Source organism: Lepus europaeus, chromosome 15 (assembly GCF_033115175.1).
Source record: "Lepus europaeus isolate LE1 chromosome 15, mLepTim1.pri, whole genome shotgun sequence".
In the NCBI taxonomy this organism is placed as follows: domain Eukaryota; kingdom Metazoa; phylum Chordata; class Mammalia; order Lagomorpha; family Leporidae; genus Lepus; species Lepus europaeus.
Window position 1 is genome coordinate 53,353,219 of NC_084841.1, and position 25,887 is coordinate 53,379,105.

The 25,887-nt window shown below is 47.6% G+C and overlaps 1 protein-coding gene across 9 annotated transcripts in view; it reads left to right on the forward strand.

The window, feature by feature from the left end:
* Positions 1-4,727: 4,727 nt before the first annotated feature.
* ERBIN (erbb2 interacting protein) overlaps positions 4,728-25,887 on the forward strand; it is a 152,379-nt gene continuing 131,219 nt past the window's right edge. For 4 of the 9 annotated variants that reach the window (XM_062212131.1, XM_062212136.1, XM_062212132.1 and 1 more), the window contains exon 1: positions 4,728-5,124. The gene's annotated coding sequence lies outside the window, so the exon portion shown is untranslated. The remainder of the gene's footprint in view (positions 5,125-25,887) is intronic. The other 5 variants (XM_062212129.1, XM_062212138.1, XM_062212130.1 and 2 more) reach the window with 2 other exon arrangements.

Consider the following 25,887-nt stretch of genomic DNA (forward strand, 5'->3'; position numbering starts at 1 on the left):
TCATCTCTTTGTCCAGTGTGTCTGCACCATATATGCTACCCAACCATTAATCACTGAATGGCTAAACTGGTTATCAGATCCACCGCTGCAGTATCACAGTGCTTGTTTTCCAGTAACCCTTACTTAGTATTCCAAAGCTATATCACAATGCTTATATTGTTCAACTCCATATTTTCATGTAGGCATTGTATCATCTCATATACCCTCAAGCTGAAGGCTAAGGACAACATAAGATATTTTGAGAGAGACCACATTTCACATAATTGCTATTGTTATATTTTTTCTATTTTATTGTTAGCTTTATCATAATCTCTTACTGTGCCTATATATTAACTAAACTTCATCATAGTATGTATGTGTAGAAAAAACATATATATATATAATTCTTTGTCACTATCTGTGGTTTCAGGAATTCACTGGAGTTCTTTGAATGTGTCCCCTGAAGATAAGGGGGGGAACTACTGTACTAGAGGAAAAAGATTTTAAAACTTTTTAGAAAGTTTTGCACAAATAGAGGCAGACTTTCCCTGTGATTCATAAAATAACACTGAAAATATGCTTGAAAGGTAGAACCATGGGAGTGTAACATTGATTCCTGCACGGACGCTTTTCACGCCCAAGAGTCTCCTCTCTCTAGCCTTGCCACCCTACCCTCCTGGCAGCTCCGGCAAGTGGCTAAGCTGAAAGTGACACAGGACATCACATTCCTATTAAAAATACATGTTACAATGCACCTTGACCTATTTGATCCAATGCTTCCAGACTTCTTCTGAATCTAACGCTATTCTAGGCTGAAGATTTATTTTCCACAAACACCGCTTTGATAAAACCTTTGGCTTTAGGGGTTGAGAAAAGGAAAAAAGAATTGTCCCACACCTTTCCCTGCCTTCTGCTATCTTTTGTTTGGCTGGCATGTATCAATGCCAGGGGACCCTTTTCAAGTGTTGATTTTCATGATTTGAAGGGCAGAGAGGGAGAGAGAGGGACGCTTCCATCTGCTGGCTAACTCCTTACATGGCTGAAACAGCTGAGACTAGCCACGAAGGTGGGTCGGGAATTCCAACCAAGTCTTCCACATGGGTGGCAGGGACTCAGCTTGAGCCATCACCTGTCACCTGCTGCCTCTCAGGGTGTGCATTAGCAGGAAGGTGGACTCAGGAGCTGGAGACAGAACTCAAACCCAGTTTGATATGGGATGCAGGTGGTCTAAACTGGTATCTTAAGCACTAGGCCAAATGCCCGCAAAACAGTAGATTGGCCCTTTCTTGGGGCTCATTCCCCTTAATGGGTGCTGTGCTCACTCCCTTGAGGCTTTCCTCCATATGAAGCAGCTTACCTGTATCAGACAGTAATGACTTTCCTGAGCCCAGCCACCGGGAAGGGGAATCCCAAAGAAAAGATTGCCTTTCCCAGAGAATTATTTAGAGACCCACAGTGGGGAAGATGAAGCTGCCCTATCAACAAAACATTTATTAGCTCTCTCTCTAAGATGGTCCTAGATATCACTCAATCATTACAGACTCATAGGCAGCCTTGTTGGGGGTGCGGGGTGGGGTAGGGGATTCAGTTCCTGTTTTGATCATAACCAAAAAGTTAAGTCCACCTTAGTTCAAGGTCCTATGGGAGGGTTTTCAACGGAAACTATTCAGTACAAGCATGGAACAGGAACACTTTGTAAAGAAGAACCAATGGAAGATTTTGCTCTATCTGTGTGTGCTGTTCATATGAATTATAACTAAGCAGTCAATGATGAGTAACACAAACGAGTCATTATTTCTGATTATTGGATGCCTTGATCATATAACATCATTTCACTCTTCTGTATGAACACCAGTGCAGAATTCAGGAGAAGGGACTGCCAGAGAAATAGCTCACAGAACAGATATCTCCTGATAAATGTATCCTGGCTTCCATCCTCTTAATGCTGGAGTTTGGGTAAGAGTAAGTTGGACGTAACAATCAAACGAAGGTTATTTCATTAACTATACGCCTCTACTTTCCAAATATTGCTCCAAGGAATGAAATCACATTTTCTCCTCTTATCTATCTACTCAGCATCAGCATATGTTATCTGTATTTTTCCTTTCCATCAAAAGCTGCTTTAGGGAGACCATCTGATGAATTAGGGATAAATAGGGCTTAAACTATTACTTTTCCTGGGATTATGGCTTTGGAGAAACAAACTACTCAAAGGGATAAAACTCTAATAGCAGAATTTCAGGTGAACTGGAGAAGGGGTTTTTGGTTATAGAGACTTTCTAATCCCAATGGTAATTAGCCAAGTTGATTCTGAGTGTTAGTTTCAGTCAAAAAGGCTAGAATCAAGGCAATCCTTATCCTAGATATGGACTGGTCTTCCTTATTTAGGTTCTGGGGAAGGGCGTTAAGTTTATTTGTATCTGTGGTATCACATTTGTGTGGAGGGGGGCCAAGAATCAACCTGAGAGCAGATGCAACCCTGGAATGCCAAAGTCCTGCTGGCTGCTCACTGGTATGGGAGTCACTCCATCCTGGTATGCTTTAGGAGGGTGACATTTTTAGTTCAGAGCTATGCCACTAAGTTCTGATCAGACTCATTAGTTTTCCAAAGTGCGACAATTAAAAATAGCTTGTACAATATGCTAACTTTAGCTTCTTATGCAATGGTTACGATTAATATTCATATAAAATAGATACCTGCCTGCTTGCCATTCCTTAGCTTCCAGTTTATGCTCTAGCCTCTGTTTCAGCACTAAATATACCTGTACATTTTGGTACTAATTTTCAACTTATGCTCTACACCAAGGGACTAATACCTGCGTCAATGCCAGCAGTTCTGGAAGCAGTGACAATGTTCCCATCCCTTAAAAGTTGACCGGAGTTATCTCCAGTGTTTGTCACTTGTGTACAACTCATTTAGGTAAGTAATTCTTTGTGCACTTTATGAATTCTTCCCTTTGGATGCAGGCCAAGAATTGTCTGTAAGGCACATAGCTCTTTATTCAAACTTGATAATAAGCAATTATCTCTGGAATACAGACGGAAGAACTGAACCAGTGACTTCGGGGACCTGGGGGCCCAAAGCACCATCGCTGTACAGTGAAGTAGAGCAGAGGCGGGGGTGGAGGGAAGCTCTCGGCGTACCCATTCCGCTCCTCCTCCGGGTAAAACAAGGCCGTCTGTCAACATTTAATGCAGTAACTGCAACAACTGTGCACTATTATGGCTCACGCTCTCTATGCCATATGTGTTGACAGGACGCTAAAGAGTCTCTCTCTAAACGCAAAAGCCGCCAGGATGAATTACGAGGGCCAGCGCAATTCAACCACTGCGCCACCGAAACCACTGGGCTCCGGAGCCTGCGGCGCCTTCAGAGGGCAGCCAGCGTTTCTTCTAACAAAGGCACGAGCTCGAGGCAGTTTCGCGGGCCATTTTCCCCTGGCCAGCGCCAGCTTTGTCTCCCCGCCGGTGCGAGGCTGAACCTTGGAGGAGCCCCAGCTGCGCGGCGGGGCGAGCGAGCGAGCAAGGGCTGGCGTGGGAAGCTCGGCTGGGCCGCTGCGGCGGCTGCTTGCAACCTGAGCGTGCCATTAGAAGAAGTTGGAGTGCTGCGGCCGCAACGGATACCTGCTGCCTGCAAATCGGGGCTGGACTCGAACAGCCCCCGTGCACCGATTGCTGTGTACAAAGAAACTCAACCGGCCAGCGCGGCGGCGGCGGCGGCGGCCTGAGGGCTCCGCGTTTCCCGGGCTGAGCGCGGGGGGCCGGCCGAGGTCGGTGTCGTCGTCGTCTGCGTTCGCCACAGGCTGAGGAGCCGGCGTGCGCGGGGGGTCAAGCAGCCTGCAGGGATCACGCAGGCAGGCCTCTGGGGACCTGCGCCGGAGCGGGCCTCACGCCGAGCCCGGCACGCGAACCCGCGGACGGCAGCGGCCCCTCCCCCCAGGCCCCCGGACCGCGGGCCCCGTCGCCCCCCGCCGCCCCCCGCCGCCGACGTCGGCCGCGCAGCCCCCGCGCGCGCGCGCGCGCTCGCGCTGACTGGCTCGCGCCGGCCTCCAGCCCGGCTGTTGGCGGTTGGGGCGCAGCCCGCGGGAGGCCGCCCCGCCCCCTCCGCCGAGCGGCCGCGCGCAGCCTCTCCCCCCTCGCCGCCGGGGCGGTGGCGCTGTTGCCTCGGCCGCGGCCTGCGAGGCAGTGACTCCCCTCCGCCCCAGCCCCATTCCTCCTCCTTTCTCTCTTCTCCCTCCCTCCAGTCCCCTCCCCTCGCCCGAGCGAATGTGGCGCGGCGGCGCGGGACGCAGCCTCGGCCCCTGCCGCGGCCCCGCGAACTCGTGAGGAGGACCGGGCTGCCGCCCACCCGCGGCCCCGCGCTCCGTGGGGGAGCCGCCGCCGCCGCCAGGGAAGCAGCAGCAGGAGGGGAGTGGAGGGACGGCGGCGGGAAAACGAGAGAAGCTTTCGAGGGCGAGTAGCGAAGGCTGGGAGGAACGGACAGAAGGACGGACGGCCCGACGGACGGCGCGGGGAGGGCGCCGCCATCGAGCCTGCCCGGCCCCTCGGCTCCGGCTCCGGGCGGCGGAGGCGGCGGCGCGGACGCGGGCGAAGGGCGCGGCAGGCGCTATCGAGACAATAACCCGGCCGCTCGGCTCCGGGGGCGGCGGCGAGGAGCAGGGGGCGGCCTAGCGCGGCCGCGGCTCGCCGAGCGCCCGGGCCCGCCGTCGGGTGTGCGGGGCGCCCGGGGCCCGGGGCTCTCGGCCGGCGGCCCCGCCCCTCCCCCTCCGCGGCGCGCGCGGAGCTGCTGTTCCGGGTTCCCCTGGACGGAGCTGGATCCTGCTTTTCGCCAAGGCAGGAAGTGAGTTTCGCACGGCAATTCCGGGCGGTGTCACGAGTGAAAAAGTTTTTTTTTTTTTTTTTTTTTACTCCTCCTCTCGGCGGAGATCCTAGTTGGGGCTGGGAAACTCCTGCAAACTCGAGACCAGGAAGCCAGCCCGCATCCCAACCCCCACCAAAGCAACCTACTCTGCTACTGCGGGCGGCCACTGCACATCCGTTCTCACCGGAGAGACTCGGCTGGATGCGAAGTGACTAACACCGGCGAGGGAATCATGGCCAGCGAAGCCTTGAAAAAGCAGCCCTGAGACGCCGTCCGACCGAAAGGTAATTTTCGCGAGAAGTGTCTTAGAAGACACAGAGTTCACGGACCGGAAAAGAGGCGATCCTTTTCCCCAAGTTACCGTAAATTCTTTTCTCGGATCGGAGCGCATAGTATTTTAGGTGGTGAAGTGGTAGAGCTGTGTTGTGTGTGTGTGTGTGCCCCGTTCTACCATCTGGGCTGTGGTTTGTTTAGAAGAGATTGTAAGAGTGCAGTGGGACGAAAAGTTTGAGCAGTCTGAAGAAAGAGTGCCTTTGTTCCGCGCGAGCTCCAGAAGTTTTCGTGTTCTGGAACCTGTGCGATGTGTTATTAAGCTCCTGTGTCTGGCGACTTGCGTTTGGAGGAAAGTTCCGTCGCGGCCGCGAGTGATTTGCTGTTATTGAGATGGCTGCCGCGTTTGTTTATACTGATAGCGATGGTTTTGCCTTTTGAGTTAATCGCACATAGAGACTGTTTTCAGTTCAGACCCTTGTTGCGTCTAGTTTATTGGATTTTAGGGACAAAAAACTTTCTTCCAACTTTAGTTTTCAGGGCAAGTAATATTTTTTTTTTCACTTGTATTAACTTGTCCTTTTCAGGTGTTGACTCCTAAAATATTTCCTTAATAAATTGAAAGCAAGCGTCTGTTAGACTTTTCTTGTAACTGAACCATTAGGATGGAAAAGGAGGGAGTGAGGATTACACATAAAGATGTATAATTAAAACGCAACAAACACCTGTAAGCAGCTTGATTTGATCGGACTGCCGTGCAGGTCAGCACAGACTATATAGGGAGGGAAGTAAAACGCTTAAAAGATTTTCTTGGGAACCACACTGATTGGGATATAAAAAAAAGCTGTGCCTTTGAATACTACGATATTTACATTTTTGTGTTGGCCCAACTGTTTCGTTCGGTTCGGCCTTATTAGGGAGAGGAACTTAGTGTGGGGCAGGACTCCGTGAAGCATGACAGACCTACTACCAGCAGGCAGAGCTCTGAACACCTCTGAGCCAATGGGTAGACTTCCTAGAGTCAACGAGTTTGGGTCATGGCAAACCCACTCACTGCTTTCAGCGGCGTTTTAGTGTCTCAAATTTATTTTTTTCCCCAGTACTTTTGTGGTAAAGGTAGTGAAAAGTATTTTTGAGTAAATGCTAGGAAAATAGGATCATCTGTTGAATCATTTGAATATAAAGTGATGCTTAGTTTATCAAATACTAACATAGTAATTACTGTAAACCCGAGGAGAAAGAGCTGACTTCCGTTCTGAGAGAAAAGGTAAATTTTAAAGATCAGGATCAAATTATTTCACAACTTGATCTTTGCTACTTCATCTTTTAAAAGTACTATTCAAAATGGGAGACTTTCAACTGTATTGCTATGTTTTTTTTGTTTGTTTTTTTTCTGAGAGCGTGATTTCTGGATTTTTGTTTAAATTGTGAACCATCATGTAATTCCTTTTAAGCCAAATTAGTCTTATCAAGGAATTTAAAGTGCACAGCTGATCTGCTTTATGATTTCAGACCATGTATTAGGCAGCAAAGGAGGTTATTGTTGGGCATCTGAAAGAATGGAACAAAATAAATGACATTGAACTTCAGTTTCCTTATATGGTTCATACTTGGCCTCAGAGCAGCAAAGCCATAATAGAGCAAGTTTGACCCAGAATTACCACTTTACAAAGGTATTTGTTTTCATAAATTTTATATAAAAATTATTGTAGCACCTGATAATGACTAAAGAACCTGGTTTTTGATAAAGTTCTTGGTTTCCCCCTCCTCCTGGAGAAGAATGGTATGTTTGCAGGCAGGCAACACATTTTTAAAAATGAGGTGTTAACTTTTGTAATTGTCTTTGGTTCCTTTTTACCTCTTAATCTGGTTTACTTAAAATTCTGTTACTTAGCATTGAATTAACAGACTAAATTTTAGGTTTTACATGTTGAACTGTATATTCAAAATTTTGTTTAAAATGTGAGGTTTGAAGAGATGTTTAGAAAAGCAATCAGTTAAAATATTTTAAGTGACTTCAGAATCTGGATATTCTTATTATTGTATAGACTTTCTTAGGATAAATTGTGTGTTTACTTATTTGCACAAAATACAGTTTAAAAGATCTGTTTGTTGAAGGTAATCATGAGTTTTCAGAACTTCAATCAATTCAAGTACTAAGTTACAAAATCACTTTGCCACTTGAGGTTAAACTGTAACAAAAATTTATGTATAAAAAGCTTACAGAGGTTCAAATATGGGAGCCAGATTTTCATTGTGTGCTGTAAATTAAGTGATAACTATAGAGACATATCATTGGTAAATCACTAAAATTCAGTTACTTTTGACCTTGGTGAAGTTGAAGTATTGGTAGTAAATAATAGCTTTTTTCATTTTTTCAAAGATTTTCTTTATTTATTTGAAAGGTAAAATTAGAGAGACAGAGTGGTTTTTCATCAACTGGTTCACTCCCCAAATGGCTGCAATGGCTAGAGCTGTACTGATCTGAAGCCAGGAGCCAGGATCTTCTTCCAGGTCTCCCACTCTGGTGCCGTCCAAGGACTTGGGACATCCTCTAATGCTTTCCCAGGCATACTAGCAGGGAGCTGGGTTGGAAGTGGAGCAGGCAGTACTTGAACCAGCATCCATATGGGATGCTGGCACTACAGACTTGCAGGCCCCTAAATAATAGCTTCTGAGAAACACTTTAAAATTTTAGAACGTTAGGTGCATATTTAGGCATGTATTTAAAAAAATTGCTTGTAGATATTTGATTTAGAGTTTAAACTGAATTGTTGCAGAAACAGATTATGGCACTACTTACAAAGTATTTGGTATTATCCAGAATTTTAGTGATGTTACAAAGCAAATTAATTTTCTTTTTTTTTTTTAAAGATTTATTTTATTGATTTGAAGACAGTTACAGAGAGAGGTAGAGACAGAGAGAGAGGTATTCTATCCGCTGGTTCACTCCCCAGATGGCCGCAACGGTCAGAGCTGTGCCAATCCGAAGCCAGGAGCTTCTTCTGGGTCTCCCACATGGGTGCAGGGGCCCAAGGACTTGGGCCATCTTCTACTGCTTTCCCAGGCAATAGCAGAGAGCTGGATCGGAAGAGGAGCAGCCGGGACCTGAACCGGCGTCCATATGGGATGCCGGTGCTTCAGGCCAGGCCATATCGCTCTCGCCCGCAAAGTAATTTTCTGATTTGTAATTGCTACTTTTCTAGTCTCTTTAAATACCTTTGTTGCTTGCATTTTCCTTTGACTCTTTTTCATTTGTTTTTCTGTTACATGCTTTATTTTTCTTCTGGTAGCCTCTATGTAAACTGCTAAAGATGTCTCTGCCTTTTGTGTTTAGCTATTCTTAAGAGATTGATTTTTCAGTTTTTGTATTCTGTTTGCATAGAAGATGTATACATATATGAATTATGCTCTGTAATACCTGTTTTTAGATTTTCTAAGGAGATAAGTTCAGCATTTCAGCCTTCTACTTTTCTTTATTTTTTTCTTCCTTTCTGAGTGCCTGTCATCACTAACTCTTGATTTATACTACCCTATTTTCCAAATTTACCTATTAGCTTTCCCCTTTCTCTTTGGTTTTCTAATTATAAAAATGAAATCTATGGGCCAGCGTTGTGGCATGGTGGGTAAAGTACCACTTGCAATGCTGACATCCCATAAGGGTACTGGTTTGTGTCCTGGATGCTCTACTTCCCATCCAGCTTTCTGCCGATGGCCTGGGAAAGCAGTGGAAAGTGACCCAAGTGTTTGCGCCTCTGCACCCACATAGGTGCAGACATGGATAGACTATGCTCCTGTTTTTTGGCCCTAGCTGTTGTGGCCATCTGGGGAGTGAACCAGCACACAGAAGATCTCTTTCTTTGTCTCTCCTTTTCTCTGTGTAACTCTTTCAAATAAATTAATTAAATATTTTTTTAAAAATTAGCTGTAACTCAGTTTACTCTTCTAATTCCTTTAGCTTTCTGTTTTTGTTTTTTTTTTTTAAAGATTTATTTATTTGAAAGAGCTAAACAGAGAGAGGAGAGGCAGAGAGAGGGAGAGGCCTTCTATCTGCTGGTTCGTTCCCCAACTGACCACAATGGCCAGAGCTGTGCCAATCCGAAGCCAGGAACCAGGAGCTTCTTCTGGATCTCCCACATAGGTGCAGGGGCCCAATGATTTGGGCCATCTTCTGCTTTCCCAGGCCAAAGCAGAGAGCTGGATCAGAAGTGGAGCAGCTGGGGCTTGAACTGGCGCCCATATGGGATCACAGCCAGCACTGCAGAGGTGGCTTGCTGTGCCACAGCACCGGCCCCTTCTGTTTTGTTTGTACAAAGGAAAAAAAAAAAAAAGGTTTATTTATTTGAAAGAGTTAACAGAGAGGCACAGGCAGAGAAAGCGAGATCTCCCATCTGCTCTTTCACTCCCTAAATGGCTGCAATAACCAGAGTTGGGCTGATCTGAAGCTAGGAGCCAGGAGTTTCTTTCCAGTCTCCCACATGGGTGCAGGGGCCCAAGCACTTGGGCAATTTTCTACTGTTTTCCCAGGCCATACCAGAGAGCTGGATCGAAAGTGGAACAGGGGCTGGGGCTGGGGCTGGGGCTGTGGCACAGTGGGTAAAGCCGCCGCCGGCATTGCCAGCATCCCAGATGGGCGCTGGTTCAAGTCCTGGCTATTCCACTTCGGTTCCAGCTCTCTACTGTGGCCTGGGAATGCAGTGGAAGATGGCCCAAGTCTTTGGCTCTTGCACCCGCCTGGGAGACCCGGAAGAAGCTCCTGACTCCTGGCTTCGGATCAGCGCAACTCTGGCCGTTGCGGTCAATTGGGGAGTGAACCAGCGGATGGAATACCTTCTTCCCTCCCTCCCTCTCTGCCTCTGTGCCTCTCCTCTCATTTTGTAACTCTTGACTTTCAAGTAAAATAAATAAATCTTAAAAAAAAGTGGAGCAGCTGGGACTTGAATCGGCACTCATGGGTGCTGGCATTGCAGGTGGCATTTTTACTCGCTACACCACAGCACTGGCCCCTGGCTTCCTATTTTTGTAGTTAGGTTTGTTTACTTCCTCTATTTTTTCCATATTGGTCACTTGTTTCTTATTTATATTTTTTTCCTCTCTTTTCCAAGCTTTATCAGACTATGTTTTTCCCTTAAAGAAACTGTTCATAACATAAAGTATAAGTGTACATAATCAGCCCCATTTAATTCTTTTTTTTTTTTTTTTTTTTTTGACAGGCAGAGTGGACAGTGAGAGAGAGACAGAGAGAAAGGTCTTCCTTTTGCCGTTGGTTCACCCTTTCAGTGGCCGCCACGGTAGGCATGCTGTGGCCGGCGCACCGCGCTGATCCGATGGCAGGAGCCAGGTGCTTCTCCTGGTCTCCCATGGGGTGCAGGGCCCAAGGACTCGGGCCATCCTCCACTGCACTCCCTGGCCACAGCAGAGAGCTGGCCTGGAAGCGGGGCAACCGGGACAGGATCGGTGCCCCGACCGGGACTAGAACCCGGTGTGCCGGCGCTGCAAGGCTGAGGATTAGCCTAGTGAGCCGCGGCGCCGGCCATTCTTTTTTTTAAAAAAATATATTTATTTGAAAAGAGAGGGAGAAGGGAAGAGAGAGAGGGATCTGTCCCCTGGTTCACTCTCCAAATGACTATGGTGGCCAGGGCTGCACCAGGCTGAAGCCTGGAGTTTCATCCAAGTCTTCCATGTGTATGCAGCGGCCCTGGGACCATCCTCTCCTGCTTTCCCAGACATATAGTAAGGAGCTGGATTGGAAGTGGAGCAGCTGCATGGGTTGCTGACATCATAGATGATGACTTAACCCATTGAATTCTGAATATTCTTTTTGTATTCCAGCTCAGTGTATATAACTGTAATTAAGCTTGATATTAATGTATTTTTTTACTTGAATTTTGTTTTTCAATTATCTTGTTCATCCTTAATGTCCCCAGAATTAACTGTTTCGGTCATATCAGGTCATATATTCTTACATATTAAGACCCTCTGGCCGGCGCCGTGGCTCAACAGGCTAATCCTCCGCCTTGCGGCGCCGGCACACCGGGTTCTAGTCCCGGTCGGGGCACCGATCCTGTCCCGGTTGCCCCTCTTCCAGGCCAGCTCTCTGCTGTGGCCAGGGAGTGCAGTGGAGGATGGCCCAAGTGTTTGGGCTCTGCACCCCATGGGAGACCAGGAGAAGCACTTGGCTCCTGCCATCGGAACAGCGCAGTGCGCCGGCCGCAGCGCGCTACCGCGGCGGCCATTAGAGGGTGAACCAACAGCAAAGGAAGACCTTTCTCTCTGTCTCTCTATCTCACTGTCCACTCTGCCTGTCAAAAAAAAAAAAAAAAAAGACCCTCTATAACCCCCTTCTACCTTATGCTTTTGATCTCTTTAAACATACAAACACTGCTGTGCACTTTCCATTTTCCTTTTTGTTCCTGTCTCTTTTCCTACCTCTCAAGTTGGATGTCTTTTTTGTCAGTGTCTAAAATTTACAGTTGTCTTCTGCTTTCATGAAATAAGTGCACTGGAACTCTGTCACATTCTTTATTCTTATCACTTCAAATTTTGTTCCAGACACCATTGGGTAAAGACTTTCCTTACTAGTCTTTATAAATGATAGTATATGACATTAAAAAAGAATATCTGGAACTTAATAAAATAAGCTGCTTATCTGGAGATTATTTATCCATCTATGACTTTAGATACATAGAATGTAGTAGAGCCGGTGCCGCGGCTCAATAGGCTAATCCTCCGCCTTGCAGCGCCGGCACACCGGGTTCTAGTCCTGGTCGGGGCACCGGATTCTGTCCCTGTTGCCCCTCTTCCAGGCCAGCTCTCTGCTGTGGCCTGGGAGTGCAGTGGAGGATGGCCCAGGTGTTTGGGCCCTGCACCCGCATGGGAGACCAGGAGAAGCACCTGGCTCCAGGCTTCAGATCCACGTGGTGTGCCGGCTGCAGCAGCCATTGGAGGGTGAACCAACAGAAATGGAAGACCTTTCTCTCTCTCTCTCTATCCACTCTGCTTGTCAAAAAAAAAAAAAAAAATGTAGTAGAGGGGCCAGCACTGTGGTGTAGCAGATAAAGCCACCACCTGCAGTGCCAGCACCCCGTATGGGCACTGGTTCGAGTCCAGGCTGCTTTACATCTGATCCAGCTCTCTGCTATGGCCTGGGAAAGCAGTAGAACATGGCCCAAGTGCTTGGGCCCCTGCACCCATGTGGAAAACCTGGAAGAAGCTCTGTTGTGGCCATCTGGGGAGTGAACCAGTGGATGGAAGACCTCTCTCTTTTTCTGCCTCTGTAACTCCATCTTTCAAATAAATAAGTAATTCTTTAAAAAAAGAATGTAGAAGAACTAGAAATACCTTAAAAAGGACACCTTAAGTAATCAAAACAAGCACAATAAAGTCTGGAGCCTTATTCATAAATATATCCTTATTCGAAGTCCGTTTACTTTTGTAGTGAGGTGTTTCTTGCCTTTTTGGTGTCTTGGAAGTGATGAGAAAAGTAAATTATAAGATTGTGAAAATAAGGCATGATAGTAAAGTTATAGAAAAATGGAAGGCAAATGGAATAATTCAGAAAATACAGATGCTCTTAACTTGTGGAGGGTTACATCCCAATTGTTACATCCCATTGTAATTTGAAAGTACTAAGTCAAAAAGGCATTTGATACACCTAACCTGCCAAACTTCATGACTTAGCCTAGTCTACCTTAAATGTGCTCAGAATTCTTACATTAGCCTATAGTTGTGCAGAATCACCTAATACAAGCCTATTTTATAATGAAGTGTTGGTTATCCTGTGTAGTTCATTGAATACCTGTATGCAGAAAACTCTACTGACACAGTATTTTGTAGAATGTTGGTTGTTTCTCCTCATGATTGTGTATCCAGCTGCTGTGGTTTACTGCTGCCCAGTATCGTCAGAGATTATTGTGCTGCATGTTGCTAACCAGGGAAAAGATCAGAATTCAAATTTTGTTTTAAAGATTTTATTTATTTGAAAGAGTTATGGAGAGGAAGAGACAGAGACAGAGCTTCTATCCACTGGTTCATTCCCCAGATGTCTGCAGCGGTCATGGCTAGACCAGGCAGAAGCCTGGAGCTAGGAGCTTCATGTGAATCTCCCACGTGGATGCAGAGACCCAAACACTTGGGCCACCTTTCTCTGCTTTCCCAGGCCACTAACAGGGAGCTGTATTGGAAGTGATGCAGCCAGGACAAAAACCAGCGTCCATATAGGATGCTGGTGTCCCAGGCTGTGGCTTTACATGCTGTGGCACAACCATGGCCCCAGAATTCAAATTTTGAAGCGAAATGTATGGCTTTCGCACAATCAGAGTAAAAAATAAATAAATAAATAAATGATAGGTCAGAACATCAGTAGAATAGTCTGGGACAACTTTGAGTAGAGTGCCTTACATATTTCATTTACTTGTTGGAGGATTCATTCCGTTACGGTGTATGAGCCCTAAGACTGTTGTTCTTAAACATTTTGGTCTTAGAATCCCTTTATACTTTTATAAGTTATTGAGGACTCCTAGCAGTTTTGGTTTATGTGAGTTATCTATCAGATTTCTTTTATTAGAAATGAAAACAAATTTAAAAATTAAATATTGCAAGCCACTGCATGTTAACATTGTTTTAATAAGAAAACTATTTGCTAAATTAAATATGGTTGTTCTTGATATCTGTGCATGGTTGATTCCAGAATACCCTTTCTATTTGGGAATAGCAAAATCTTTGGATGTTCAAATCCCTTATGTAAAATGACAAGGTGGGATGAGCTTTTGGCCAAGAGGTTAAGATAGATACCTGCATCCCATATTGGAGTGCTTGGAGTTACTTCTTTACTCTGCATCCTGAGTCCAGCTTCTTGGCAGTGCAGACCCTGGGAAGCAACAGGTGATGGCTCAAGTAGCTTTGTCCTTGGCACCCATAAGGGAGGCCTGAATTGAGCTCAGATCTCCTTCCCTGGTCAGCTCCGGCTATTCAGGCAATTGGGGAGTGAACTAGCAGGAAGAAACTTAATCTCTCTGTCTCAAATAAAAATTAAACAATACGTACAATGGCACAGTATTTGTATATAACCTATACCATTCCTCCTGTATACTTTGAATGATTTCTGTATTACTTATAATACTATGTCAATACTCGTAATTGTTATCTTGCATTTGTTTAGAGGGTAGTGACAAAAAAGAAAATATTGCCCATTTTCAGTACAGGTACATTCCCCCCTGCCACATTGTATGAAAAGGGAGGAATATTTTCATAGTCTTTTTAAAAATTTATTTATTTAATTTTTTGACAGGCAGAGTGGACAGTGAGAGAGACAGAGAGAAAGGTCTTCCTTTTCCGTTGGTTCACCCCACAATGGCCGCTGCAGCCGGCGTGCTGATCCGAAGCCAGGAGCCAGGTGCTTCTCCTGGTCTCCCATGCGGGTGCAGGGCCCAAGGACTTGGGCCATCCCGGGCCATAGCAGAGAACTGGACTGGAAGAGGAACAACCTGGACAGGATCCGGCGCCCCGACTGGGACTAGAACCCGGTGTGCTGGTGCTGCAGGTGGAGGATTAGCCTATTGAGCCACGGCACTGGCCAAAATTTATTTATTTGGAAGAGTAATGCAGAGGCCGGCGCCGTGGCTTAACAGGCTAATCCTCCCGCCTTGCAGTGCCGGCACACCAGGTTCTAGTCCTGGTTGGGGCGCCGGATTCTATCCTGGTTGCCCCTCTTCCAGGCCAGCTCTCTGCTATGGCCCGGGAAGGCAGTGGAGGATGGCCCAAGTGCTTGGGCCCTGCACCCACATGGGAGACCAGGAGAAGCACCTGGCTCCTGGCTTCGGATCAGCGCCATGAGCCGGCCGCAGCGGCCATTGGAGGGTGAACCAACGGCAAAAAGGAAGACCTTTCTCTCTGTCTCTGTCACTATCCACTCTGCCTGTCAAAAAAAAAAAAAAAAAAGAGTAATACAGAGAGAGAAGGAGAGGCAGAGAGAGAGAAAGTTGTTCCATCTGCTGGGTTACTCCCCATTTGGCTGCAACGGCTGGAACTGTGCTGATCCAAAGCCAGGAGCCAGGAGCTTCTTCCGGGTATCCCACACAGGTGCAGGGGCCTAAGGACTTGGGCAGTCTGCTGCTTTCCCAGGCCATAACAGAGAGCTGGATTGAAAGTAGAACAGCCAGGACTCGAACTGGTGCCCATATGGAATGCCGGCACTGCAGGCTGGGGCTTTAACCTGCAACACCACAGCGCCGGCCCCTATTGTCATAGTCTTTAGTTTATTGTGGATACTCTTTGATACAAAATTTGACAAGTAGTAGGCTTTTTTTTTTTTTTTTTTTTTTACAGTATTTATTTTCTGTTTTATTTGAAAGGCAGAGAGACAGATCTTCCATTTGCTGGTTCACTCTAAGTGCCCGTAACAGGGAGGGCTGGGTCAGGCTGAAGTCAGGAGGCTGGAATTCAGTCTGGGTCTCCTACATGGGTGGCAGGGACTCAAGTGCTTGAGCCATCATCTGCTTCATCCTTGAGTGTACTTTAGCAGGAAGGTGGATTGGAAGTATAGGAACCAGGACACAACCAGGCGCTCTGATAAGGGATGTGGGTGTCCCAAATGGCATCTTAACTGCTGTGCCAAATGTGAACCTAAAGTAGTAGTCTTTTAAAGGTTACTGTGAGTGACATGTCTGCAGTTGTAACAGTGAACTTTTCCTTTCTTGTTACTTTAAGGTCCATTGATTGGTTTGACTTGCACTTTTGATAAATCTGCTAATTCATGATTTGTAACATGCATTGGATAGTTGGAAAATACTGATTCATTGTGTTAAACATATTTTTCAAATGTTAACATGTCATTATGCTGTAGCAGAAAAAGACAAGAGAATTACTTTTTACTCTCATTGAAGATAATCAAGTGAAAGTGGCATTTAAAAATAAACAAGGCTGGTTAAGTCCCTGCTGCAATGCCAGCAATCTATATGGATGGCAGTTCGAGTCCTGGCTGTTCCACTTCAGATGCAGCTCCCTGCTAATGTGCTTGGGAAAGCAGTGGAGGATGCCACAAGTCCCTGGGTTCCTGCTGTTGGACCTCTCAGTAGTAGAGATGCCCACTTGCTCGAGAGGACGCCCAAAAATCCAGACTCCAAACCAGTTGATGTAAAAGCATGAGGTATTTATTGTACGTTTGCGCAAACGGGCCCCCCACCTTAAGCAGTGAGGAGCCCTGAGCGGCAGTTACACACAGGTTATATAGGCAACGAATTAGCATATGGGAGAATGCTGGGAAAGAATGCTGGTGGAGAGTGCTGGTATAAAATGCAGAGGTGGCACGGGATTGGCTGGTTCAGAGGGACAATTAGCATACCGGAGAATGCTGAGGGAGAGTGCTGAGGGAGAGTGCTGAGGTGTTACAGGATTGGCCGGTCGCAGTGACATCATAAGTGTGCGCCTAGAGACTCTCCGAAGGGAGGGGCAGCTCTGCTCTGGGCGCGCCCAGAGGTTTCCCGGAGGGGAGGGGCAGTTCTGCTCTGGGCGCCTAGAGATTCTCTGAAGGGGATTGACTTTTCCTTCCCAGAGAACATCCTGCCCGCTAGACTCTGGGGAACATCTAACCTCTTAAGAAGCCCCTGATATTTGCCCAGGCCTAGTTTCTTGTCCCTCTCCCCCATAAGGGTCCTTCATTCCCTCCTTTTCTTTTTGCAAAGATTTTAATCCTAAAATCTATTGGACTGGCCTGGGGAGAGCCTGCCTCACTGGAGGGAGGGAACTCTGTTCTTGCTGGACTGGGTTGGGTTCCACGTTAACAATTATGGAGCATGGGGATTGGAAAAACAATGGGGAAAAACCAGGAACATCATAAATATTAAACAGTTTTTGAAAGTCTTAGCTTGAGTGGGTTCTGAGTGCGCTGGAGCTTCCATTTGGCTGGTCTATCCGGATCCTCGGGGCCCTGGGGAGGTGGTGCTCGCTTCACGTGTGAGGCGTGGACCCAAGCAGCGATTCCGTCGACCTTGAGAGCGGTGGGAGTTGTCAACAGCACAGTGAAGGGGCCTTTCCACCGGGGCTCTAGAGTCTTAGATTGGTGCCTTCGGACATACACAGCATCACCGATTTGGAAAGGATGTGGGATGGTTGTCGTCTCTGGTTGGTAGGCTGCTGCAAGAGGTTTCCAGGCCTGGTTCTGGATGATCTGGAGCGCTCTCAACCGGGCCTGTAATTTAGGGGCATCTGCAACAGAGTCACTGGCAAGGTCAAGCAAGCCTGCTACTGGTGGGGGCCCTCCATAAAGGATTTCGTATGGTGTCAGCCCGCAATGAGAGGGCGTGTTTCGGACCCGGAACAACACCATAGGGAGGAGTTGGACCCAGTCTTTAACACCAGTCTCCAACGCTAATTTGGTCAAGGTCTCTTTAATTGTTCTGTTCATTCTTTCTACCTGTCCTGAACTTTGGGGTCTATAGGCACAGTGCAATTTCCAATTTATGCCTAATGCTTTGGCCACCAACTGACTTACCTGGGAGACAAACGCTGGGCCATTGTCGGACCCGATTACCTTAGGCAAGCCGAACCGGGGGAAGATCTCCTCTATGATCTTCTTGACAACCACCCGGGCGGTTTCCCGTTTTGTGGGGAATGCCTCAGTCCATCCGGAGAAGGTGTCTACAAAAACTAGAAGATACTTATTTCCATAACTGCCCGGCCTTATCTCAGTGAAATCGACCTCCCAGTTGATTCCTGGTCGGTCTCCTCTTACCCTAGCTCCCTCCGGGAGCTTGAGGTGTCTGGCATTTACCTTGGCACACGGAACACAGGATTCAGTCACCTGCTGGACTAAAGAGTCAAGTCCGGGGATGTAATAAGACTGCCTATCTTCCTGTAAGGCTGCTTTTAGTTTTTTGTGTCCCAAATGAGTCCATTGATGGAGGCTGGTAATTATTTCTTTAGCCAATTGGTGTGGCAGGACTATTTTCTCTCCGAGCCTCCAAACCCTTATTTGTTCATCATACTCTGCACCGAGCCGCTGGATCGTATCTAAGTCTTGGTCCGAATAGAGGAAAGGTGGTTCCCTCGATACTTGGGTGGACTCAATTGTAACTGTCTCCACAGCATGAGGTGCCACTATGGTGAGAGGTTGGCCTAGAGTCAATTTATCCGAGTCTTTCACCAGAACTGCCACGGCCGCTATCATGCAGAGGCACGGAGGCCAGCCGGCCGCTACATTGTCTAACTTTTTTGAAAAGTACGCCACCGGCTTTTTCCAGGGTCCAAGCATTTGTGTTAGCACTCCCTTCGCCACTCCCTTGTTCTCATCCACGTATAATGTGAAGGGCTTGGTCATATCAGGGAGGCTCAGGGCTGGGGCTGACAATAGGGCCTTTTTTATGTTGTCAAAACGCCCGCTGTTGCTCTTCTCTCCATTGAAAGGGAGCATTGGACTTCGTGAGGGGGTACAATGGGGCTGCCAGCTCCGCAAACCCAGGAATCCAAAGGCGGCAGAATCCCGCACTCCCGAGGAATTCCCGCATCTTTCTGGCATCGGTGGGGGGTGGAATTAGAGCAACCGCCCTTTTTCGGCTCTCTGTCAGCCACCGTTGCCCTCCTTCTAGGAGGTAGCCTAGGTAGGCCACCTGTTTCTGACATATTTGGGCCTTTTTCGCGGAGGCTCGATAGCCCAATTCCCCCAGTCTCTGTAGCAGGGCCCCGGTACCTTTTAGGCAGTCCTGCTCAGTTTCAGCGGCAAGGAGGAGGTCGTCCACATATTGCAGGAGGACCAGGTCTGGATGGTCGACTCGGAAGTCGGCCAAATCTAGGTGCAGAGCTTCATCAAACAAGGTAGGCGAGTTTTTAAATCCTTGGGGCAACCTTGTCCAGGTGAGTTGTCCCGAAAACCCGGTCTCTGGGTCTTTCCACTCAAAAGCAAAGATGGATTGGCTCTGAGGGCTCAGTCTTAAACAAAAGAATGCATCTTTTAGATCTAACACAGTGTACCATACGTGGGTCGGAGGCAAGGTACTTAGCAGATTGTAGGGGTTGGGCACTGTGGGATGCATATCCTCCGTTCTCCTGTTAACCTCCCGCAAGTCCTGTACCGGGCGGTAGTCACCCGTACCAGGCTTCTTTACTGGTAGTAGGGGGGTGTTCCAAGGTGAACGACAAGGTTTTAAAATGCCTAGGTGTAACAGTCTCTGGATATGTGGCCGGATACCTTCCTTAGCTTCCTTGCCCATCGGATATTGACGAACTGACACGGGAATGGCCGTGGGCTTCAGATCTATGATCAAGGGAGGCCGGTTGACGGCCAGCCCTATTCCCGCAGTCTCTGCCCAGGCCTGAGGAAAATCTGCGAGCCACTTGGGATCCAGGGGAGCCATGGTGGACGAGGGCCTCTCGAATAATCGATGTTCGTCCTCCAAGCGTAGTGTTAACACCTGGAGGGGCCGCCCTCCTGAGTCTGTGATGGTAGCTCCTTTCTCATGGAAGTGAATTTGGGCTCCTACCTTCGAGAGTAGGTCCCTGCCCAGGAGGGGGTAGGGGCAGTCTGGCACTAGTAAGAACGAGTGTGTCACAAGTCCTGTACTCAACTGGACCTCTCGATTGGTTGTCCAGCGATATAACTTCCCTCCAGTTGCCCCCTGAACCCAGGAAGTCTTGGAGCTTAAAGGCCCTTTTTCTGAAGTCAGTACCGAGTGCTGGGCTCCCGTGTCAATCAGGAAGGTTACCGGTCTGCCCCCCACTTCAAGGGTTATCCTGGGCTCGGGGGGGGGGGGCCCTGGCCCTGACTCACCCAGTCGTCTTCTTCCAGGGACAGGATTGGAACTGGTCTCTTTTTTTGGTCCCTGTGTTTTCTTTGGGCAGTCTTTGACCCAGTGTCCTCTTTCTTTACAATAGGCACATTGATCTCTTTCCACCCGAGGCTTTCGTTTGTCTCCCAAGTCCCTATTCTGTCCTGGTCTACTCCTTTCTGTATCCTGCACTACGGTGGCCAAAACTCTACTAAGCTCTCGATTACGTCTTTTATCTCTTTTGTCTTTCCTTTCCTCCTGCTCCTTGTGGATCCTTTTTGTTGTAAATCCTTTCTGCCTCCTTTATTAAATCTTGTATGGTATACCCCTGAAGCCCCTCTAGCCGCTGCAATTTATTGCGGATGTCCGGCGCTGACTGTCCTATAAAGGACATGATTACATCTCCCTGCCGGTCCTCTGCCAGGGGGTCAAACGGGGTGTACATACGGTAGGCTTCCATTAATCTTTCTAGGAAGCCTGCCGGCGCTTCCTCAGCCCCCTGCACTACTGCACGTACCTTGGCCAAATTGGTGGGGCGCTTTCCAGCCCCTCTGAGACCCGCAAGGAGAATCTGGCGGTAAAGACGAAGTCGCTCCCTACCAGCAACGGTGGTGTAGTCCCAATCAGGACGGGTTAAAGGAAACGCCTCCTCGATTTCGTTTGGCAGTAGGGTCGGTCGGCCATCTGCTCCAGGGACGTTTTTCCGTGCCTCCAGGTAGACACGCTGCTTTTCCTCAGTAGTGAGGAGGGTCTGCAGAAGCTGCTGACAATCATCCCAGGTGGGCTGATGAGTCAATAAAATTGACTCGATCAGCCCAGTCAGAGCCTGGGGGTCTTGAGAGAAAGAGGGGTTATGGGTTTTCCAATTGTAAAGATCGGAAGCAGAAAATGGCCAGTACTGCATCTGGCCAGCCACCGAGCGAAGAGGAAAAGCCTGCGAAGTCCAGACGCTTCCCGAGCCCCCTGCCTGCCCCCGACGGAGGCGCAGGCGGCTGGAGGGCGGGGAAGGCGCTGAGACTTCTTCCCCTGCCCAGGAGGAATCAGGGGATGGTGCAGAAGGTTGCACATTCCGCTCTGGTTGTTGTGGGGGTTCCTGCGGGGGAGCAGGCTGGCCGGGAAGATAGGGTGGGGGAGAGTCAAAGAGCAGAAAGTCCTGATCAGCCGGAAGAACCGGTGGCTTGTCAGGTTTTGGATCTCGAATCTCCTTCAGAGGGTATAGGGAGGAGGTTGGCACAACCGAGATAGGAGGAGGGGGTAACGGGGTCCGTATGGGCTCCGTCGGGAAGGAGAAGGGTTCTATCCAGGGAGGGGGGTTACGTGAAAGATCCTCCCACGTGGTAATGTAGGGCATCTGATCAGGGTATCCATTGGATCCTGGCTGAAAGACTCGCGCCTTAATCTGTAAAATAATATCGAGGTTAAAAGTGCCGTTCCTTGGCCAGCCGACCTCGAAGGCCGGCCACTCTGAGGAACAGAATATTGTTTCCTTTTAACCTCCACTGAGAGGTGGCGCGCGCGTTCTCGAACATCCTTCCAGTGATCTAGAGTGAGACTTAAAGGGGTGGTTATTTGTTGACCCATGTGTGCAAGGATTTCAGCCCAAACAAAAAGAACAGCCAATACACAGACACATACAGTAAACAAGACAAACCACATGGCTAGGACAAATCGAACGCTATTGCGCTATTTTTGGGAGCGGCTGCCTGACCAGCCCTCCCCGGGAAGGAGGGAGACTTGGTCTCCGACCCACCTCCAGACCACCCCGGGTGCGTGTTCCGGGGGAACGGACCGAGGGTTTCCCCTCTCATCCCGGAGCGTCCTCCGGGGAACGGGCCAGGGGTTGCTGGGCACGCCTGCCTCCCCCACTGGTCCCACAGAGTCAGGTCAGATACTGGCCAGTCAGAATACTCAAAATACTCAAGACGAAGACAACAGACAGAAAACACTTAATTATACCTCCAACTGGTCCGCAGAGAATGGGTCTGAGGGCGACCTCAAGCCCCACGTTGGGCGCCAAATGTTGGACCTCTCAGTAGTAGAGATGCCCACTTGCTCGAGAGGACGCCCAAAAATCCAGACTCCAAACCAGTTGATGTAAAAGCATGAGGTATTTATTGTACGTTTGCGCAAACGGGCCCCCCACCTTAAGCAGTGAGGAGCCCTGAGCGGCAGTTACACACAGGTTATATAGGCAACGAATTAGCATATGGGAGAATGCTGGGAAAGAATGCTGGTGGAGAGTGCTGGTATAAAATGCAGAGGTGGCACGGGATTGGCTGGTTCAGAGGGACAATTAGCATACCGGAGAATGCTGAGGGAGAGTGCTGAGGGAGAGTGCTGAGGTGTTACAGGATTGGCCGGTCGCAGTGACATCATAAGTGTGCGCCTAGAGACTCTCCGAAGGGAGGGGCAGCTCTGCTCTGGGCGCGCCCAGAGGTTTCCCGGAGGGGAGGGGCAGTTCTGCTCTGGGCGCCTAGAGATTCTCTGAAGGGGATTGACTTTTCCTTCCCAGAGAACATCCTGCCCGCTAGACTCTGGGGAACATCTAACCTCTTAAGAAGCCCCTGATATTTGCCCAGGCCTAGTTTCTTGTCCCTCTCCCCCATAAGGGTCCTTCACTGCCACCCACATGGGAAACCCAGAGGAAGCTCCTGGCTCTGACTTGGCCTAGCACTGGCTGTTGTGGCTATTTGGGGAATGAACCAGTAGATGGAAGATATCTCTCTGACTGCTTCTCTCTCTCTCTCTCTCTCTCTCTCTCTCTCTGCCTTTCAGATAAAATAAATCTTTAAATAAAAAATAAATCTAGAGTGTGTGATGGTGCTGGTAACTTGATGACATTTTGTTCTTGCTAAGGTGCTAGCAGTTTTACCTGCCTTTACTATCAATATAAAATGTCAGTGTAATGGAAAAGGGGAAAAATGATGCCTCATCATTATCATGTAAATAGTTTTGACCTCATGCACTTCTTAAAAGTGTTTCAGGGATTCTTTAAGTTTGTGAATTTCCAGGACTTTGAGCCAAAATTTAGGAACTTAGGTCAATGCTGGGGTTTATAGAACTTTTACTATTTTATTTTGTTTTTTGGTATTACATTCTGGGAGAACATTATTTTTTTAATTATTCCTTTTTTTTTTTAAGATTTATTTATTTATTTGAAAGTCAGGGTTACACAGAGAGAGATGGAGACAGATAGAGACACAGAGAAGTCTTCCATCCGCTGGTTCACTCCCCAGATGGCCGCAATGGCTGGAGCTGTGCCGATCCGAAGCCAGGAGCCAAGAGTTTCCTCCAGGTCTGGGAGAATCTTGAGACTTGATCTTTGAGATCACTCTGCTTTTAGTTCTATGCAGTTATTTTAGTCCTTTTTAAAAAAATATACTTTTTAGCTGTATTTTTTTAAAAAGATTTACTTATTTGAAAAACAATGTGACAGAGATACTGAAGGTCTTCCCATCTGTTGATTTACTCTCCAACTGGTCTCAACAGCTGGGGCTGGACCAGGCTGAAACTAGGAGCCAAGAACTCCATCTGGGTCTCACACAGTAGTGGCAGGAACTCAAGTGGTTGAGCTGTCATCTGCTGCTTCCCAGGCTCATTAGCAGGGAGCTGGTTTGGAAGAGGAGTAGCTGGGTCTTGAACCAGTGCTCCAACATGAGATGATGGTGCCTCAAGCTACAACTTAACTCTTTGATCTGCTTTAGCTCTATTTTTGATATCCATGGAAACTTGAATCCCTGTTTCCTGTTCTAACACTAGAGAAAATTTGATCTTATTATTCATTTTTCCTCAAATGTTAGATTTCTCATGATGGTCAAAGTTCTGTATTATGGACTCTCTTAAAGTGTTTTCCCAGCTTAAATGAATCCCTGTTTTTCTGGCTTTGGTAATTGTTTAGAAGAAGGAAGAAAGGAATATTTAACTAATAGGTTTCTCTTTTAGGGTATGTGGGTAGCTTAACTTCTTAGTGTATGAATGTCCTGTCCTTTTGTAGATGTTCTCGGTTTTACAGTCATACTGTCTGAGTGTCCGATCTCTCATAGTGCAGAGCTGTACAGAGGCTTTAATAATTAAGTGTTATGGTTTTATTACTTGGCTGACTGACCAGGACACAGGTCTTCCAATTCTTTCTTTTGAGGATCTCACTTTATGCTTGTGTTGGGTGTCAGGTCTCCCAGATGTGTATAGTCCCCCCACTTAGGGTTAAAAACTTCTTTTCATTTTTTTAAAAGATTTATTTTATTTATTTGAAAGACTTACAGAGAGAGGTAGAGACAGAGAGGTCTTACATCTGCTGGACCACTCCCTAGATGGCCGCAACGGCCGAAGCTACACTGATCCAAAGCCAGGAGCCAGGAGCTTCTTCTGGGTCTCCCACACAGGTGCAGGGGCCCCCAAGGACTTGGGCCATCTTCTGGCGCCCATATGGGATGCCGGCACTTCAGGCCAGGGCACTGCAGTGCCACCCCTCCCCCCTTTTGATATTTATTTATTTATTTGAAAGAGTTACACAGAGAGAGAAGGAGAGGCGCAGAGAGAGAGCGAGAGAGATCTTCTATCTGCTGGCTCACTCCCTAATTGGCTACAACGGCTGGTGCTGTGCTGATCCAAAACCAGGAGCTTCTTCTGGGTCTCCCACAGAGATGCAGGGGCCCAAGAACTTGGGCCATCTCTACTGCTTTCCCAGGCCATAGCTGGATTGGAAGAGGAGCAGCTGAGACTTGAACCGGTGCCCATATGGGGTGCTGGCACTGCAGGCGGCGGCTTTACTAGCTACATCACAGTGCCAGCCCCCAAAACTTCTGTTGGATACTTGAAACCATGGATAGTTCCAAGCACTATAATTTTATGACCTTTTTCATTCTTAACTAAGCATTTAATCATGTACTGTGGCTGTATCTTTTGTAATGTGAGGTTTAACAGCAAAACTAGCAGAAATTTCTGTTTTGCAATTCCACAGAATAGTCTTTTAAAAATTTATCACTTATTGCCAGTGCCGTGGCTCACTTGGTTAATCCTCCGCCTGCGGTGCCGGCATCCCATATGGGTGCCAGGTTCTAGTCCCGGCTGCTCCTCTTCCAGTCCAGCTCTCTGCTGTGGCCTGGGAGGGCAGTGGAGGATGGCCCAAGTGCTTGGGCCCCTGCGCCCACATAGGAGACCAGGAGGAAGCACCTGGCTCTTGGCTTCAGATCGGCATAGTTCCGGCCGTAGTGGCCGTTTGGGGGGTGAACCAATGGAAGGAAGACCTTTCTCTCTGTCTGTTTCTCTCTCTCTCACTGTCTAATTCTGTCAGATAAAAAAATTACTACTTTTTGGATAGAGAGAGGAATCTCCCATTCACTGGTTCACTCCTCAAATGCCTGCAACAGCTAGGGCTGGGCCATGCTGAAGCCAGGAGCCCAGAACTCAATCCCAGAAGATTCATTTTTACTGTAGATATTAGCCACCTCAGCACCCAGTTTTTTTGTTTTCCTTGTTAAATCACAAAGATTTTTCAACTTTTCACTTAAAGGAAGCATATTCAGCTTAGTAGCATCACTAGTCTTGCATGTTAGGGCCATTATTAAGTAAAATAAGGATAACTTGAACACAAGCACTGAGATTCTTACACATAACTGAGTGACTAATAGGGAGATGGCAGATTAAAATGTGGATATGCTGGACAAAGGGATGACTCACCTCCTGGGCAAGATGGAGTGAGATGGTTTAAGATTTCACCATGCCATATGAACTATAATGCAATTCAAACCTTATGACTTGTTTATTTCTGAAAGTTTCTGTGTAATAATTGTGGACCATGGTTGATCATGGGTAACTAAAATAGTAGAAAGCAAATCCACCTATGGGGTTACCGTATTGTGTTTTGTTCTCATTACTCATCCAACACATTTTATTTTATCCACAAATTTCCTTTGCCCTTGTTTGTGGATATGCTTCTCTAGGTTTTTAGTAGTACTGTAGGCTTGTTTTGTTTTTAAAGATTTTTTTACTACTTTATTTATTTGAAAATGAGAGTTA